This window comes from Hevea brasiliensis, chromosome 15 (genome assembly GCF_030052815.1).
Source record: "Hevea brasiliensis isolate MT/VB/25A 57/8 chromosome 15, ASM3005281v1, whole genome shotgun sequence".
In the NCBI taxonomy this organism is placed as follows: Eukaryota; Viridiplantae; Streptophyta; class Magnoliopsida; order Malpighiales; family Euphorbiaceae; genus Hevea; species Hevea brasiliensis.
The window spans coordinates 25,835,018-25,851,242 of NC_079507.1; positions in this window are offsets into that span (position 1 = coordinate 25,835,018).

Sequence of the window (16,225 nt, forward strand, 5' to 3'; positions counted from 1 at the left end):
GATTTGAATATGATTCAAACAACTTTAAAAATTCATATTTGAATCACATTCAAACAACTTTTAAAATTCAGATTTGAATTACATTCAAATAATTTTTAAAATTATGATTTGAAACATAATTTAATTGTGTTATTAAAATTACAAATTAAACACTTTAATTAGCCAAAGAATAGGCCTTAGATCATACAACAATTGCAGAATTAAAAGCCAAACCTTGAACCATCCATGGAACCCAAACCATGCGCACCATTGATGGTGTTTTTCAAGCATGCCGCCACACCTCCATTGCAACCAGCAATGGATAAATCATCTCATGATCAAAACACACAATTAAATCATATAATCAATAATCTAAATGGCAAATATAGTGGCTCTGATACCAATTGAAGGAACGGAAGCGTGAAAAACACAAGTTTATGCCATTGAATTTAAAAATTTTCGCCTAGGGTCACATGCATTATGCAAGATTTATTTTTAACTATTTGATTTCAATGATAAACAACATATTAAAACTCTTTTAATATATTGTTGGATCTGTATTTGTCATTTAAGATTTTAAAATTAATCAGATTAATTTTACATCCCTAGATTAAATCAAGAACGATTATACTAACCTCTTGATGCACTGCAGCGTATTTGCGCCTTTGAGATTCGTTTTCAGGACACCAAATGTTGTCCCTCTAGCTTGTCGACACCAAGAACACCTATGCAGCCCTTGAACAGCTTCTAAAGCTTTTTCTATTAATTAAAAAATTCAAGTTCTGCCTTTTAAGAAATTAGAGATGTAAACAAGACACACCAGAAACAATTTCTAGTATTTTTAATTCAAAAGATTGATGGCTAATCTCTTTGAATTGATGAGAGATGAAAAGGAAGAGAGGGAGAGCTTCAAAATGGCGTGACAAAGGAGTGTCATTGCTGGTTGTATTTTATTTTTTTCATAACAACACTTATATAGCTAGGTTAACACATTAAACCCTTACCAATTGTCACCCTTTGATTAGCTCTAGGTTTAAGTGACCCAATCACATTGCGCCAAGTGTCAAACCTATATTTAATCTTAATTTTAATCATCTTACATGATTAAAAGACATTTGGCAAGCTTATGTGTAATGCCATGTGTCACCATCTCATGGTGCCACGTGTCACACTGCGAAATGACCAAAATGCCCCTGTGCCTTAATTTTGAGTTCTTAACCCAAAATAATTATTTCTCTTCTTCTAATTAATTTATATCAAATATAAATTAATTAATTAATCTCTATTAATTAATTTCTCATTAATTAAATTCATATTTAAACACTTTAAATATAAATTTAACTTATACTATACATCCAATAATCTAGATTTGGTTTCAAGTCATGCTAGGGACTTTGTAATCTAATTGCAAACCAAACCTATTTAATTAATAAATTAAAATCTTTAATAATTAATTAAATCATATTTAATTAGGTGATAACTTGTGTATGTGTGTGACTTACTAGGCTCATCACTAATTGGCAATGAGATATGATATCAACTCTTAATATCATCAGAACTCTTTTTTACTATAAATGATTTCTCTAAATTATTTTATGCACCTCATAGACCATGGTTAACACCTATCATAGCATGCCATGGACGCCCAATTATTAATAAGGTTTACCTTAAATGAACCAATAATCATATGTTACCATGCACTAGAATCTCTCTGTTACAAAATCCCAACTCAAGCTGGAGTCATGGTTTATGTCAAACTCCATTTGCTATGAATATTATGTTCTCTTTTAATTCCAGTTCTTGATTAAAAAGATTTTCTCATCAGAAACTCTTTTATGATTAAATCTATCTGTCCTAGCCAGGAACTTGAAACATCAAGAACAATTAAATGAACATAGGATTTTATCTCTATTTACTTAGAGGAACAAATTCCATCTTGATCAATACCTACCTCCATATATAACTAGTAGGAGCCAACACATGCCCATATACCCATACACAGTACAAGTATGAAAGCAGTATCAAACTCAGACTACCTATATACAAGATAACTGTGCTATCTCAGGTCTAAAGATTATATGCACTGATATGATTTATGACAAAACATTTATAAGAGTAAACTCCATGTGCTTGTCATAAGTGTCACTGGTTTGGCCTGCTTATCATTTATAAGTACCTATCATGTTTGTCATATAGCATGAGACTCACCATTCCATCTTATTTATATCTCATATTAATAACTTGGGAACAAACATGAATACAATCTTTCTGGATAAGTCATGTCCTTATTATGAAGTATCCTCGATTGTGAACCTATTTATGATACTTTTTGCTAGAAATAATGTCATTCATATTCTTAACAACTTAAGAATAATATTTCTAACAAAATATCATTGGACCTTTTGTATTACACATAAATATATTATGTAAATGAAAAAGTGAAAAAGCCTTTTGTTAATAAAAATATGTACATGATACATACTAAATAATATGCTCTAGGGCATACTACTAACATATCCTACTCCAGATTGAAATGGAAGAAGGGGATCGCTCAGTTGAGCAATCTGTTGAAGCTGAGGCACAAGGGGAAGCCCCAGCTTTATAAAATGTCAGTGGGTTAGTGGCACCAGCCCAATAAATGCCATAGTTTCCTACACAGTTCGCACAGCAGATGGCGGCAATGTTTCAACAAATGGCTGGGGGTATGCCTGCTCAAGCTCCACCCCAGACACCTGTGATACAACCACAGCCTCTAGCCAAATAGTATGATAAGCTGTTGAAGTATGGGGCTATGGAATTCAAGGGTACAGTAGACCCTTTAGAGGTAGAGCAGTGGCTAGAGAGGATGGACAGAGTATTCAAGAAATTGCACTGCCAAGATGAACTGAAATTTGAATGCTCTGTGTCACTACTGCAAGGGGATGCGTATGATTGGTGGAAGACCATCCTCCACAGCTTGGCTGAACCACCAGTACTGACCTGGGATGACTTCATCAGAGAATTCAGTCAGAAATACGTCCCAGATGCATATGTGGATTAGAAACTACAAGAATTTTTTAGTTTGAAATAAGGCAACAGAACAGTGGCAGAATATGAGAGGGAGTTCTCCTGCTTAAGCCACTATGCTAGAAGTCTCCTTTCTACCAGTAAGGAAAGGTCTAAGAGATTTAAGACGGGTTTGAAGCCCAGCCTACGGATGCAAGTAGTGGGATTCAAACACAGTAATTTCTCTAAGCTCATCTCTCAGGCACTTGAGTTGGAAAGAATTGAATCAGAAGTGACCCCAGCAAAAGAAAAATCAGAGAAAGCTAAGAAATCAGAGAAAGATAAGGGGGAAAAGTCAGTAGAGCTAAGTCCTAGTGGTACTTCTGGGAAGAGGAAGAAATTTGGGGGACCTAGCAAAGGTCGAGGTGGAAGGTTTGGAAGGGGCAGATTCTCTAGACAGAGACCCCCTAGGTCTAGTTAGCAGTCAAGCAGGGGTTCATAACCTTTCCGCTTCTGTGAGACTTATGGCAAGATTCATGGGGAAGAATGTTATTGGGCAACAGGAGCCTGATTTAACTGTGGAGGTAAGGGTCATATTGTAAAAGATTACACTAGTGCTCCTAGATTCGGTCCAGCTCCTAATACTACAGAAAGATCTATTCAGAGTCCTACTCCCAAAGGTTCACAACCAGTTAGCAGAGGAAGAGGCAAAGGTAGAGGCAATGCTTTAGGCAGTCAGGGTACTGTTGGTCAGTCAGCACAAGGAAGTGCTTCAGCCAGAGTTTAAACAATGAGACAGCGAGAAGAGGCTGAGACTTTCGATGTTGTAGCTGGTACATTCTCTATCTCTGATCAAGATGTATTTGTGCTGTTTGATCCGAGTTTAACCCACTCGTACGTTAGTGCTAGCATAGTCAGTTCGCTTGCTGTTCCATGTGTCAAAATGGGTTTTGAAGTGTTAGTAACTAGTCCATTAGGACAAGAGATTTCGGTCAACAGAATCTATAGAGACTGTCCTTTGGTGATCCAAGGACTTGTTTTTCTGTTAGATTTGATTAAAATGCCCTTCAGAGATTATGATATTATTTTGGGCATTAATTGGTTAGTCAAGCATCATGCCATGATTGACTGTAAACTGAAGACAGTCACTTTTGGTCTCCCTCTATACGGTGATGTGGTAATACATGAGGAGAGGCAATTACTGCCATCAAACATCATTTTGGCTGCACTAGTCAGAAGGATGATCAGAAAGGGGTGTGAAGCATACTTGACACATGTGATAGACCACCAAGTGGGGAGTCCAGCACTGAGGGACATCCCTATGGTATGTGACTTTCCGGATATGTTTCCTGGTGAATTACCAGGATTACCTCCAGAAAGAGAAGTGCAGTTTAAGATTGATGTTATGCCTGGTGTGGACCCAATCTCTATAACACCATATAGAATGGCACCTGCAGAATTGAAAAAGTTGAAAGTACAGTTACAATAGCTGCTTGACAAGGGCTTTATCCGCCTTAGTGTGTCACCTTGTGGAGTGCCAGTGTTGTTTGTTAAGAAAAAAGATAGCACTCTCCATTTATGTATTGACTATCGGCAGTTGAATAAGGTGACAATAAAGAATAGATATCCATTGCCCCGTATTGATGATTTGTTTGATTAGTTGAGGGGTGCAGCTGTGTTCTCCAAAATTGACCTGAGATCAGGTTATTATCAACTAAAAGTACAAGAGCAGAGTATTCCTAAAACTGCCTTTAGAACCCGCTATGGCCATTATGAGTTCTTGGTCATGCCATTCAGGTTAACTAATGCTTCGGCTGCTTTTATGGATCTGATGAACACTATCTTCAGACCATACCTCGACCAGTTTGTTATGGTATTCATAGATGAAATATTGGTCTATTCGAGGAGTGTAGAAGAGCATGATAGACATCTGTGGATTATACTATAGACTTTGAGGGAGAAACAGTTATATGCCAAATTGTTTAAGTGTGAATTCTGGCTGGAAGAAATATCTTTCTTGGGGCACATAGTATCAGTAGAGGGCATCAAGGTAGATCCAAGTAAGATAGAAGCTGTCCACAATTGGAGGCCACCCAGAAATATCACGGAGATTCGCAGTTTTCTGGGTTTAGCTAGATACTACCGTCGATTTGTGAAGGGATTTTCTATGTTGGCATCTCCATTGACTAAGTTACTTCAAAAAGATATGAAATTTCAGTGGACGGATAAATGTCAATAGAGTTTTGATGAATTGAAGAGGTGTTTGACTGAGGCTCCAGTCTTGACTTTACCTACTCCAGGTAAAGAATATACAGTTTACAGTGATGCTTCTCACAATGGGTTAGGCTGTGTATTGATGCAAGATTGAAATGTCATTGCCTATGCATCACGCTAGCTGAAAGCGCATGAGAGGAATTATCCAACACATGATTTGGAGCTTACAGCTATTGTATTTGCTCTTAAGATCTGCAGACACTATTTGTATGAGAGAAGTGCTACATCTACACAGATCATAAGAGTTTGAAGTATTTGAGCACCTAGAAAGAATTGAATTTGAGACAGAGGAGATGGTTAGAGTTGATAAAAAACTATGATTGTCTAATAGATTATTAGCCAGGGAAAGCTAATGTTGTGGCTGACGCCTTAAGTCGCAAGACTATGGCAAGTTTACGGGTTACTCCTTTGTCTATGGTACATGAGTTGAGATCATTACATGCTAGCTTAGAGATTAATGATGAGAGGCAGACAGTAGTTGCGTGGCATGTACAGCTAGTGTTGATTGATCAGATCAGAATGACTGCTCAAAATGATCAGAAGTATCAGAAGCTTTTGAAAGAAGTCAGACAGGGCAAGAAAACAGAATTCTCATTAAGAGATGACGATCTACTATTACACCAGGGCAGAATGTGCATTCCTAATGATGTTTACTTGAGACAAATCATTTTGAAGGAAGCACATGAGTCTCCTTTTGCTATGCACCCTAGTGGCACAAAAATGTATAGAGGGCTAAAGGAGCATTACTGGTGGATGGGTATGAAAAGAGATGTGGCAGAATTTGTTTCCAAATGCCTAACTTGTCAGCAAGTGAAGGTAGAGCATCAAGTACCAGCTAGTTTGTTACATCAACTACCAGTACCAGAATGGAAATGAGAGGGAATAAAGATGGATTTTGTTATGGGACTTCCGAGGACAGAAGAGTCATGATGCAGTTTGGGTCATTATTGACAGACTAACTAAGTCTGCTCATTTTTTACCAGTTCGGATGGACTACAGTTTAGAAATATTGGCCAAGCTGTACATTGATGAGATAGTAAGGCTGCATAGAGTGCCAGTATCCATCGTATCAGACAGAGATCCTAGGTTCACTTTTAGATTCTGGGTAGTCTTCAGAGAGCCCTAGGAACTAGATTGAACTTCAGTACGGCATTCAACCCACAGACAGATGGCCAGTCTAAGAGGATAATTCAGATCTTGGAGGACATGCTACGAGCTTGTGTGATCGAGTTTGAGGGCAGTTGGGACATACACTTGCCTTTGATTGAGTTTGCTTACAACAATAGCTACCAATCAAGCATTGGGATGCCTCCATATGAAGCTCTGTATGGCATAAAATGTAGAACTCCCCTGTGTTGGGATGAAGTAGGTAAAAGGAAGATGATTGAGCCCAAAATTGTTAAACAGACTGAGGAGAAGATCAGGTTGATCAGAGATCGACTTAAGACTACATCAGACCATCAGAAGTCCTATATTGATTTAAAGAGAAGAGATATTGAGTATACAGTGGGTGAGAAAGTATTCCTCAAAGTTTCTCCTTGGAATAAAATTATGAGATTAGCTAGAAAGGGGAAACTGAGCCCTTGTTTTATTAGGCCATATGAGGTTCTAGAAAGAGTGGGTCCTTTGGCATATCGTTTGGCACTACCTCCAGAGTAAGAGAAGATACATAATATCTTTCATGTGTCTATGTTGAGGAGGTATAGATCATACCTATCTCATGTACTACCAGTGGAAGAAATTGAAGTGAATCTAGACCTCAAATGTGAGAAAGAACCCATAGAGATTCTAGCTTATGAGGTAAAGCAGCTACAGAACAAGCAGATACCGTTAGTGAAAGTGCTGTGCAACCATCATTCAGGCCGGGAGGCTACTTGGGAACGAGAGGAGGACATGAGGAGACAACACCCACAGCTATTCAGAAACTGATTACCAGGTAAAATTTTGAGATGAAATTTATTTTAAGGGGGGGAGAATTGTAACACCCCTATTTGCATAGCCTGGTATATTTCACTATTCAAGTGACTGGTGTCGGTCCGGTCCATTAAAGCTAGGTAAAAGTAAATTTGAAATTATTTTTGGATTATGATAAGTTATGATACTGAAACACTGTGAAACTATGTGTTTCAGTGGAAAAAAATACCGGGAAAGAACACGTGGGATCGAGTCAAGGCCAAGAGGCGACTCATATAAGGTTTGTGCACAACATAGAATTTCTCTAAATTTTATTCTGCATATCGTTTTGGATGAATTGAAATATTGAATTGTGATATTATTGTCTTGAAATGTTTATTATGCTTTTAATTTAAATTGTTGAAAGTTTAATTGTATATATTTAAAATGGCATCAAATGTTTAGTAAATTGTTAAGATAGTTTTGAAACCACAGTGTCATGACCATATATTTAAATACCTCAGTAGCATGACTAGTGGGGGAAATCAATTTCGAATTTTCATTCCTTCTTTGGCTAAAGTGTTGAGGTGTGTGTTAGTAGAAGAAGAAAAAGAATGGGTTCCCATATATTTGAGCTAGCTAGCCTTATGATGTGACTTCTCCTTAACCTCTGGCTATTGAGATGATATTTTTTTCGAATGGCAAGATATAACCTTGTGTTTTTATGAAATTTGTTTTGAGACTTTCGAAATGAAATTGTTTGGATTAAATGCATATAAATCATGTTTTGTATTTATTTCTTATATTCAGTTTAATTTTTGAATAAGTATAATTTAAATTTTGCATAAAGGTTATTTTAGTATGTTGTGCACCACTGACAGTACTCAGCAATGGCTATTATTGCTATCGCAGATATAGAGACTAGAGGAGTAGTAGAGTGAGCTGCTAAGGATTATGGAGCTACCTTCCCTAAAGTTTTATCGGGTATATTTTATACCCTGATTGTAATAATTATTTTGGATGTATGTAAATGTATGTACATTTAAAAAATGGTCATGAGCAGTTGTATAAAGCTCGTAATAAATTTTGGTTTGCATTTTTCCTAATGTAAATTTTTGTAATAATGTATATAAATTGTTTTATCTTTAATGAAATATTAATGGAAATATTTTGTTTTAATTTGAGTGAAATTAATTAGTGGTATTTTGATGATGTTGAAGTTTGGAATTTGAGAAATGATGTTGAAATCAATTGGGATGGATTATAACCGATGAGGGACATTTTGGTGTATTCACTCCTAGAGGTGACTTTTCACCTAAATGTCCATTAAATTGTATGAGACTAAAATATTGAAAAAGAATAAAAAATATAAGAATGATGTATGGAAAAGAAAATAAAAGAAATAGAACATTCAAAATTTAATTACATTTATGACATCATAATGACATTAGCATTGTGACATCCTCATCGTAGGTAGTTTCGTACATTCTATTGTTCCGGTGACTAATGTCGAATTGGACAGCTAGAATGTCTAGAATCACACTTAAACTAGAGTGAGGAGTTATAAATTGGATTAATAAAGATCAAGTAAAATTAAAAAAAAAAAAGAAAATAAAAGAAGTGAAGTGCAAATGGGTTAAATGAGTATAAACCTATAGCAATGAGTGACTACGGGTCTAGTAGTTATTCCATTCCTGTAGAACCTTGTGTATAAATAAGTCAAGAAAATGCAAAGAAATAAGTTAAAATAAGTAAATGAAAAGCTAAGGGAAAAATGAAAGTAAGGACTTATCGGGTATTAAAGAAAAAGATAGAACGAAAACTCGGTAAGAGTAAAATTTGGTCAATAAAATTTAAATGTTCCACATTGACCAAAAATGGCATGTATTAAATTAATAAAGCAATATTAGTTTAATTAATTTAGATTATAAAAATTAAATATAATTATATAAATAGTCAAATCAAAATGATTAGGAAATTCAAGATAATTACAAAATTGCCATTTCTCTTTAATTATAAGTATGCCATTATGTTATTAAATAATATAAATATCATTCAAAACACTAAAAAAATCAAAAATTTGGTCCTCTTTCCAGCAGCTAGCCGTCCCATAGCTCTTTCTCTCCCTCACCCATTTTCTTTCCTCCATTGTTACACAATTCAAGCTCTAAAACTCTAGTCTTCCACTACCAAACTTGTAGGAAATTAAGAGAAAAACTAACCTTGAGCCCTAATTTAGAGAAGTCAAGCAAGAAATCAAAAGAATTTGAAGGATTTGGGAAGCAAGAATTTTAGCCAAGGTGGAACAAGAAGGGGCTTCAATTTTTTGATTGATTAGAAGGTTGATTTAAGTTGATTGAAGCTAGGAAATCAAGGTTAGTGCTATTAAATCTTGTGGATTCTAAAGTTTTAGCAAATTGAGTTAGGGTTTTTGAATTTGGGGATTTGAATTCTTGTGATTCAATTGATGTATTTAAGCTTAAATTAAGACTATTTGGCATGTGTTTGTTGATATATGTTGATGAGATAACAAAACAATTGAAGGTATGTAAGGTTGTGCAATGAGACTGATTTTGGACAGCATGTGTCTAGAGTGTTCAATTGACCATAACTTGAGTTTCACAACTCTAATTGTTGTGAAATCAGTGTCAAATTAAAGATGAAATCCATACCTATAACTTTGATGATTTGAACTGAACCAAATTTCCAGGGCAACTTAATCAAATTGCAAGGGCAATTTGAAATTTCTGCTTTTGGATTTGTCTGAGATTCCAACAGAATGCACTGTGATACCCGTGTACTAAAATTAGCATAACTTACAATATATAAGTCCAATTGAGATGATCTAAATTATTCTAGAAACCTAAGACATAGGAATACTTCTTTGATTCGTAGAATTTACACAAATTCTGAGTGTAAGATACACAAATGTGGAATGCAAAATTTGACCTGAATACTGGAAATCTGGAAATCATAGGGTGCTATGCCTATGAACCAGGATTAGTAATGTAACAATAACTTATTGTGTACAACTCTAAATGAAGTGAAATTTACCTTGTTGGAAAGCTGAGACATAGGGCAACAAATTTAAAGAAGAAACCTTGACCTGAAAATGATGGGAGAAAAGCCAAAAACTGACTGAAATCTGTAATGGTAGTTCTGGAATCCTTAAAATGATCATATGAACAGTGATTGTTCAAATGGGCATAATTCAATGCAGAGAGGTCAAAATGAACTAATTTTTGAACCCATGGAAAGCTTATACATAGTAGAACATTTTAATGGAAATCATGAACCCTAATTCTGACCTTAACCTAGCTAAATTGCTAACCAAAGTTAGCTCAACAAAACTGCCAGAACCAAAACTGACCAAAAAATCCTGGACTTTGACCAATCTGACCAGTTATGGTAAAAATACCATAACTTGAGCTACAAAACTCCAAATGGAGTGATTCAAAAAGGGAATTAAAGTTAAGACATTAAGGAACAACGTTGATGAAGAAATGTTGGCCAAATGTCCATTGTAGATTAGCCTAATATAATAGTGAACTTGAGCTCCTAAATATGAAATTTTTGAAATACTTTTAGAAGGATTTGAATTATGATTTGCAATTAATGCCAACAACTTTGTAAATCAAAATGTGGTATAAACATGAATTTGGGACTTGTGTTCCCATTATAAATGGTATAACCAAAATTTAGCATGAATAATATTATGAATAGTGCCATAATGACACAATGTAAAGAACCAACACCTAAAATGCTAATGTGCCCATGTATGCCTAGTATATGATTAGTTTGGATAGGTTGGCATGCCTATAGGTTTCTTACTTGCAGTACTGCTTATGGCTCCATGCCATTTTGTGATTTATGGCTTTTATTGCCATTTTGTGATTTATGGCTTTTAGTCATTTCGTTACTCTTTGATACATGAGGCTTTATGCCCGATTGATATTATGGCCCTTTAGCCATTCTGTTGCTCACCTGGCAGACACTATGTGACTGATGGTGTGACGGCCTGAGGCACTAGTGTGTCCAGTGCTTGTTACCTGCTTATCCAATCCAGTCAATCTGTTATAGGTTACTTGGGCAGTGAAAAGTGTTAATGAGATTAAATGCAAGTTGAAATGAAGTAAGGAAATTGAATATCAAAATAAAGAACAAGAAAGATTCCAATAAAATAAATGTTCCCAAAGATAAATAAAATGAAAACAAAAATATATAATGTTTAAAATCATTATAGAATCTTTCAATAAAATTCTAGAAAGAGTCAATATTATAAATTTTAATTAGCCTTCAACTAATCAATAATTTATTAATTATTTATTTTCCTTATAAGCAGTATAACTATGAAATTATTACTTTTTTTGTATATTATATTTTCATTGTATTATTACATGACTAAGTATAAATGCTTAGCGCGTTGGATTTTCCATACGTAGTTACTAAAGATAAAACCCAATGGACTCCAGACTGGGATTTTTGGGAGTACAGATCTGCAGCCAGTGTCCAGCGTGTCACCTCACTTTGCAGTGCACTTTGGTAGGACCTGCTAGGCTATTTTAGTTATTTTGTATCTTGTATATAAACATAAGTTTGTAATGTAAATTATGAGTTCATGTAATTAAATTTGTATATGATGTAATTAATAAAGTTGAAAATTTCATGTATAAATTGAGCATGAATGGATGAAAATTTGAATGAATTTGATGACTAGAAATTGAGAATTATGGATTGAGATTATGAATTAAATTTGAGAATGTTGATGAGTATATGAATTGGCATGGAATATTATAAAATAGGTGAATAGTATAATTCTCCAAAAGTTAATAAAACTAGGGAAACTCCGTCATTTTCTCTGATTGAATGAGTGAACTTAAATTAACTAAATTAAATTTAATTACTTGAAAATATAATAAGATAAGATAAGGTGTGCTGGCATAAAATATAGCATGCCTTGCTCGGCTACACTGTAGATGGGTAAGGGGTGTTACATTTATTGGTATCAGAGCATGGTTTAGAAGTTCCTAGGCATAGATGGATAGAAAGAGATAGTGTGCATAACATGCATTGCATCCAATAAGAGTCAAAGTGACATTAAAGCAGATCTATTTCTCTGTTTATCATAGGCTAAGTTATGGACCCAGCGTCCTAAAGAGCCATAGAGGAAGAGGTGGAGAGTCATGCTTGAAGGAACGGAAGCGTGAAAAACACAAGATTATACCATTGAATTCAAAAATTTTCACCTAGGGTCACAAGCACCATGCAAGATTTATTTTTATCTATTTGATTTCAATGATAAACAACATATTAAAACTCTTTTAATATGTTTTTGGATCTGTATTTGCCATTTAAGATTTTAAAATTAATCAGATTAATTTTAGAACCCTAGATTAAATCAAGAACGATTACACTAACCTCTTGATGTGCTGCAGCGTGTCTGCGCCTTTGAGATTCATCTTCGTGACACCGATGTTGTCCTCTAGCTTGTCCACACCAAGAACACCTATGGCAGCCCTTGAACAGCTTCTAAAGCCTTTTCTATTAATTAGAAATTCAAGTTCTGCCTTTTAAGAGATTAGAGATGCAAACAGGACACTAGAAACAATTTCTAGTGTTCTTAATTCAAGAGATTGATGGCTAATCTCTTTGAATTGATGAGAGATGAAGAGAAATAGCTGGAGAGGCTCAAAATGGCGTGACATATGAGAGGAAAGGCTGCTGGTTATGTTTTCTTTTCATAACCCCACTTAAATAGCTAGGTTAACACATTAAACCCTAGCCACATGTCACCTTTTGATTAGCTCTAGGTTTAAGTGACCCAATCACATTGTGCCAAGTGTCAAACCTATATTTAATCTTGATTTTAATCATCTTACATGATTAAAAAAAAAACATTTGGCAAGCCTATGTGTAATCCCATGTGTCACCATCTCATGGTGCCACGTGTCACACTGCAAAATGACCAAAATGCCCCTGTGTCTTAATTTTGAGTTCTTAACCCAAAATAATTATTTTCTTCTTCTAATTAATTTATATCAAATATAAATTAATTAATTAATCTCTATTAATTAATTTCTCATCAATTAAATTCATATTTAAACACTTTAAATATAAATTTAATTTATACTACACATCCAATAATCTAGATTTGGTTTCAAGTCATGCTAGGGACTTTGCAATTTAATTGCAAACAAAGTCTATTTAATTAATCAATTAAACTCTTTAATTAATTAATTAAATCATATTTAAAGAGGTGATAACTTGTGTATGTGTGTGACTTACTAGGCTCATCACTAATTGGCAATGAGACATGATATCAACTCTTAATATCATCAGAACTCTTTCTTACCATAAATGATTTCTCTAAATCATTTTATGAACCTCATAGACCATGGTTAACACCTAGCATAGCATGCCATGGCCACCCAATTAGTAATAAGATTTACCTTAAATGAACCTATAATCATATGTTACCATGCACTAGAATCTCTCTCATACAAAATCCCAACTCAAGCCGAGTCATGGTTTATGTCAAACTCCATTTGCTATGAATATTATGTTCTCTTTTAATTCCAGTTCTTGATTAAAAGATTTTTCTCATCGTAAACTCTTTTCTCAATAAATCTATCTGTCTGCCAGAACTTGAAACATCAAGAACAATTAAATGAACATAGGATTTTATCTCTATTTACTTAGAGGAACAGATTCCATCTTGATCAACACCTACCTCCATATATAACTAGTAGGAGCCAACAGATGCCCATATACCCATACACAAGTACAAGTATGAAAGCAGATCAAACTCAAACTACCTATATACAAGATAACTGTGCTATCTCGTGTCTAAAGATTATATGCATCGATATGATTTATGACAAAACATTGACAAGAGTAAACTCCATGTGCTTGTCATAAGTGTCACCGGTTCGACCTACTTATCATGTATAAGTGCCTATCATGTTTGTTATATGGCATGAGACTCACCATTCCATCTTATTTATATCTCATATAAATAACTTGGGAACAAACATGAATACAATCTTTCCGGATAAGTCATGTCCTTATTATGAAGTATCCTCGATTGTGAACCTATTTATGATACTTTGTGCTAGAAATATTGTCACTCATATTCTTAACAACTTAAGAATAATATTTCTAACAAAATATCAATGGACCTTTTCTATTACACATAAATATATTATGTAAACGGAAAAGTGGAAATGCCTTTTATTAATAAAATTATGTACAAGATACATACTAAATGATATGCTCTAGGGCATACTACTAACAATCTCCCACTAGCACTAGAGCCATTCATTACAATACCTTAGACCCATCTTCTCAAGATGTCACTAATCGAGCTTGTGACAAAGGCTTAGTGAATGGATCACCGAATTTTTCACCGATGTTATTTTTCTGCATGGCTATATCGCCTTTGCCCAACTATATGTCCGATAATGTGGTAGTGCCTTTCTATGTGTTTGGATTTTGGTGAGACCTTAGTTCCTTAGCTCAGATGATCGCTCCATTATTGTCACAAAGGTAGTGGAACCGCTGACTCAATGGAAGGAACTACTGTAAGTTCTCACACGAACTTCTTTATCCAAACAGCTTCTTTGCAGATCTCGATGCAAGAATATACTCACCTCGTAGTGGAATCTGCAATGTGCTCGCTTGGAACTCTTCCAACCGATCGCACCTCCATTACAAATGAACACATATCTAGAGGTAGACTTTCTATCATCGATATCGATTGGAAATCGTAATCAAGATAACCATCCAATTGCAAGTCTCCACCTCCATAAATCAAGAATAAATCCTTAGTTCTTCTCAAGTACTTAAGAATATTCTTGTGATTATCCAAATGTTCCAAACACGGATTAGATTGATACCGCTAGTCAAACTAATAAAGATATGCGATATCCGGCCTAGTACACAACATTGCATACATTTAAACTTCCAATAGCCAAAGCATATGGAATCCTGGCCATCTTATCTCTTTCTTCGGGTGTCTTTGGAGACATCTCTTTAGAAAGATGGATACCATGTCTCACTGGTAACAATCCTCTCTTGGAATCAAGCATGTTAAACCTCTTTAACACCTTTTCCAAGTATAGACTTTGGGATAAACCTATTATTCTTTTCGCTCTATCTCTATAGATGCGAATCCCAATAATATAGGTTGCCTCCCCTAAGTCTTTCATGGAGAATGTATTTGACAACCATACCTTTATAGTCATCAACATACCTGTGTCATTACCCATTAACAATATGTTATCCACATATAAGACAAGGAAAGTGATAGCATTGTCACTAACCTTCTTATATACACATGGCTCATCCTCATTTTTGATAAAACCAAAGGATTTAATGGCTTCATCAAAACGGATGTTCCAACTCCTCGAAGCTTGTTTCAACCCATAAATGGATCGCTTTAGCTTGCATACCTTGGAACCATCTTGGAATTCAAATCCCCTAGGTTGTTCCATGAAAATGTTTTCTTCAATGTATCCATTGAGAAAAGTCGCTTTGACATCCATCCGCCAAATCTCATAATCATAGTATGCAGCTATTGCTAATAAAATCCTAATTGATTTAAGCATGGCAACAAAGCAGAAAGTCTCCTCATCGTCTAGTCCTTGCCTTTGGCGAAACCCTTGCGCTACTAGCCTTGCCTTATAGGTCTCTACCTTTCCATCCGAACCAATTTTCTTCTTGAAAACCCATTTGTTCCCTATAGGTACAATACCTTCAGGTGGGTCAACAAGATCCCAAACTTGATTCTTATACATGGAATCAATCTGATTTCATAGCATCAATCCATTTTGAAGAGTCTATATCCGATATAGCTTCTTCATAGGTAAGTGGATCATCTCCATGATCTACTTCTTCATGAGTAGACAACTCTTGTTCTTTTCATGAAGAAAACCATATCTCACTGGTGGGTGAGATACCTGGTTGTTCTACGAGGAACTTTAGATGTTTCATCAATGGGTATAGGTTGACTAGATGGATCTATATCCATCCGATCATTGGTTGGTCGAATTCTCCAATTCTAACTCTATTTGCCTTCCTTTGCCTCCTTCTTGAA